Source organism: Elephantulus edwardii, unplaced genomic scaffold, assembly GCF_000299155.1.
Source record: "Elephantulus edwardii isolate Elephantulus edwardi_28Jun2011 unplaced genomic scaffold, EleEdw1.0 scaffold00047, whole genome shotgun sequence".
Lineage (NCBI taxonomy): Eukaryota > Metazoa > Chordata > Mammalia > Macroscelidea > Macroscelididae > Elephantulus > Elephantulus edwardii.
The window spans coordinates 13,836,516-13,840,752 of NW_006399797.1; the positions used below are offsets into that span (position 1 = coordinate 13,836,516).

General features: G+C 41.6%; 1 pseudogene; it reads right to left on the bottom strand.

Annotated features, from left to right (window-relative positions):
- LOC102865770 overlaps positions 1-789 on the bottom strand; it is a 6,368-nt pseudogene extending 5,579 nt beyond the window's left edge.
- Positions 790-4,237: the final 3,448 nt, after the last annotated feature.

A 4,237-nucleotide genomic window follows, 5' to 3' on the forward strand; every position in this document is an offset into this window, starting at 1 on the left:
TAGACAGGTCTTTGGAGAGGGACATCATGCTTGGTAGGGTGGAGGGACAGTGCAGGAGGGGAAGACCCCATATGAGGTGGATTGTTTCAGTGACTGGGGTAATCGGGATGGGTGTATCAGAGACGGTGCGATTGGCACAGGACAGAGCAGAGTTTAGGGCTGTTGTACATAGGGTTGCTATGAGTCGCAAGTGACTCGGCACATAATAACAACAACAACATCTTTGTCAAGTGATTGAAGGCAGGGAACCTGGCATCCAGCCTGACCAGGGAGCTGAGGAACTTGTCAAAATCCATCTTCTCTCCCATATGGGAATAACATCAGCTGATCATATTGTAGAGATGCTGATTCAGATGGAAGCCTGCTGTCTCAAAAACCCCTGGGAGTTCTCTGCTGTGGATGGTCTCTGAGCTGTCAACATCAAACTGTTTGTATATGGCCTGTCACTTTTCCATGTTGTTCCATATGTTCTTGAATTCCTCACAGCTCGGCTTGCCTGTGGTATCACTATCCATCACAGCCACTGTGCTTCAACAAGTGTCGATGCCAAAATCATCCTGAATTGGGTCACAATTGTGCGGACAGTGTTCATGAGTTCTGTGCTACTGACCTCTATGTCACCTGTAGCCGGCTGGTCAAATAGGCTCAGGAACTGCCGAACCTCCTCGCTCTTGTTTGCCTAATTGTTGGAGAAATGGATGTGTGGGCTGGGTCTGGGTGCGGGGGCTCCAGGTTGTACTGAGCAGCCACGTCGCTGATGACACTAAAAACCCGGCTCAGGACACACATGGTCTTTCCTCTGCTGCGGCCTCTGCTTCCTCCTCTCCCTCTCTCTCCCCTTCCCCCCTCCCTGCTGATCAAGCCACTTAGAGCATTCCCCAGGCTTCCACCCAGGTCCCATCTCCACCCTTCAGGAATGCATTGACCAGGAACACATCTACATCTTAGACTCCGCTCAGCTCACATGTCCAAGAGTCAATTATTCACAAATACCTCTTTTAAAATACACAAACAGTAACTTTACGCCTGACCTGATGGGCCACACAGGAATCAGATTGTCTATATCTGGTGAAGGGAATTATTGGAGAAGCTCAATATTGGCAGTCAAAACCAAGCCAGGGGCAGGCTGTGGGTCAGACCATCAATTACTCATGTGCAAGCTCAAATTGAGTCCTGGTTGACTGGGGTGGGGAGGGGGGGCGGAGAACACAACACAATAAACAAAAACACATACAACAACTCATTGCCATTGAGATGAAACCAATTCAGAGCTGATTCTCCAGGAAATTTTCAGAGGCTGTAAGTGGCCTGGGAGGGGATAGTCTATCTTTCAGAGCAGTTGGTGCGTTCCAACTGTGTACTTTTGAGTTAACAGTGCAACTACATACCCATTAGGCCACCAGAGTTCTCTTTCAGATGACTAAACCCTGTCTACAATTGCATAGAGCAGAGGAACTGCTCAGCTGGGCCACACCTCCCCATAAAACCAAGAATTGATGATTGAATTTTAGTGTCACTAAATTTTGTGGTTGTCTATTGTGTACCAATAGTTAACTAAAACAGATGTATTGTGTAGAGGAATGTGCAGATGGAATGTTTGCTTTTCTAATGATTAGTGTAGCATTTGAAATTTGCTCTCACAGTCCCACAGACAATTCTGTGCTGATTGAATTAATAAGGGCTTAAAAGGACAAAAATACCACAAAACTAACTTGTTGAAACATCGCAGAAAAATATCTTCTGTAGCAACTCTGCTCGTGTCAAAACTTTCTAGTTTTAAATAAAATTGCTAACAAGTTCTAAAAATAGAAATGTGAATTCTGACTTATGCTTTGAAGTTTAAAATATAGAGAAAAACAAAAACAAAGACGTTGTATTTTTAACAAGATGCAAATTATTACTGTATCAGTATCATATTTTCCACTGAAGCAGCTCTTTGACAATCTTTTTAATCTCTAGACTAATGACCTTCATTTAAAAGTGCGAGAGGTTGCATAGAGAAGTGTGCTCAGGGTGGAGGGTGGGGGGAAGGGATGTTGGAATTGTATACTAATGAAGGAATTTTTTTCTTTTTTTTTCCCTCTTTTCGGAGGGGGAAGCGAGCTGGTGGGGAGGGGTGGGAAGGGAGAAAATTGCGGCAATGAATGAATGGAAATCCAAAACCTCTGTAAAAAAAAAATTATTTTAAAAAAAAGTGCGAGAGAAAACTCTCCCCATTTGGTTTATCACAGTAAGAAAAAGCACAGAGAATGAGGTACACAATGGAAGGGTGATACCAAGGTTTGTAAGTTGTTATGTGGCATCAAGATGGATCCAACTCATACCTGACCCTCCTCCCATGGGGTTTCCCATGGGAAGAGGTTGTCCATCTTTCTCCCACAAAGCAGCTGATGATGGATTCAAACCTCTTTGCTTTGTGTTTGCAGCACAACAGGTCAGAATTTCTGGGAAGTTTCTGGGTATAAAATACCAACACCAGCCTCCTGTAATTTGAGCAGACTTCTGTTTCTTTTAAATGTAACTCCACGTAGGGACTGGAGCACTGGGGTTTTCTGAGATTTTCTAGGATTACTTATGGTAGGATATCATCCATTCAATTCAATTATGACATCTAAGACATTCTCTTGACCTCTACTGTTCTAGCTACGATAGGGGTTAAGACATTATTCTGAAATTATTTATAATCCCGCAGAGAAATGAAGAAATACACTTAATTTTGTGGACGTCTCAGCAGAATATCCCAGTTAAACCAAGAATAAAATTGAGAGTTCTGACATCTGCAAAATTGGATGGTTTGTGAGGTCCTTGACACTCAGTTTGCAAGGATTAATATGCATTGATTTTTATTCACCAGGAAAAGAATTGGGGGGGGGGAAGGGTTATGGTTTCCCTTACTGGTCTTTTGGAAGTTCTTCTGATTTGAGAGGGAAGAGGTGAGGCCAGTTGTTGGGGCTGGAATACTTTTCTTCTCTACCCTGTACTAGACTTGCTTTCAGCACCTGCTCAGTGAGTTAGAAGCTAAAAGGAAAGATACTGATCTTCTAAAGACCTTTCCAAAATACTCAGCTCAAGTAATACTCTTCATGGAACCAAATGGCAAAGCATAGCATAGAGATGTGGAGGATGCCATGATGCTCAAACACCTGAAATGTAGTTAAACCAACTTGCAGAGATCCCAGGTATGTTGAAGATATGGATATACATTCTATACAGTATTCAATCACTGTTTGCAAGTAGACCACCAGGATTTTCCTTTGAGGCACCTCTAGAATGACTAGGTGGTTCAAATCCACCAGCTTCCCTAAGAAGAAGGATGGTAAGTCTCCTTCTGTGCAATTTATTGCCTCTAAAAACCTTCTGGAGGGTCAGCTACTACTCAATTCCAACTCAAAGGCAAACAACAACTAGATACACTTGAACTTCTGGCTTTGTGGTTAGCAGCTCAAAGTGTTAATTCTCCCAGGGACTTCTTGAATCAATCAGGCAATAAGTGAACAAACAAGGCCTTGGAACAGTTCTTTTTGTGGCTTTGGAAGTTGTAGGGAATAATGCCCTTAGCCTGGACATTGCTGATTGCATGTTGGGTGTGATGAACACTATTCGAGGAGCTTATAGTTGGCTGACTGGGAAGAAAACAAGAATCTGAAAAAGAAAAATATTTCCATACTGGAATTGTGTATTTTGGAATTCCCATTCTTATAAATAATACATACATTTTACTACATCCCACACAGTTGAATGTCTTTGCATACTCAAGAAAATACAAGTATACATCTTTCTGATTTTCTCTGCTTTCAGTCAAAAAGAAGGTCCATTGGCCCCTCCAGAGTATATTGGGACAAGAGCTACCTACCAGCTTGTTCATGGACACACATAACATGCTTGGAATTAAAGAACCCAGGGAAAGTAAGTTGGAAGTGTAGGAAGTCTGAGAAGCTAAGAATTGCTTTGCATGTACAAGTAGTTGTGGGAAAGAACAGGAAATATATTTAATGAATATTAAAATGATTTAATTTGTATTCACTGGTTAAGCCAAAGGGCATTTGAGTTACATAGATACATTGTTATAAGAATGAAAAAAAAATCCAACCCAAAGAAAAAGCAAAAAGAAACATTTTCTGTGTTGTGGAAATAAAAATTAAAAAAAAAAGTTTAATACACTTTCTCAAAAAAAAATGAAAGAAAGAAAGAGAAAGGAAGGAGGAAGGAAGGAAGGAAGGAAGGAAAGGAAGGAAAG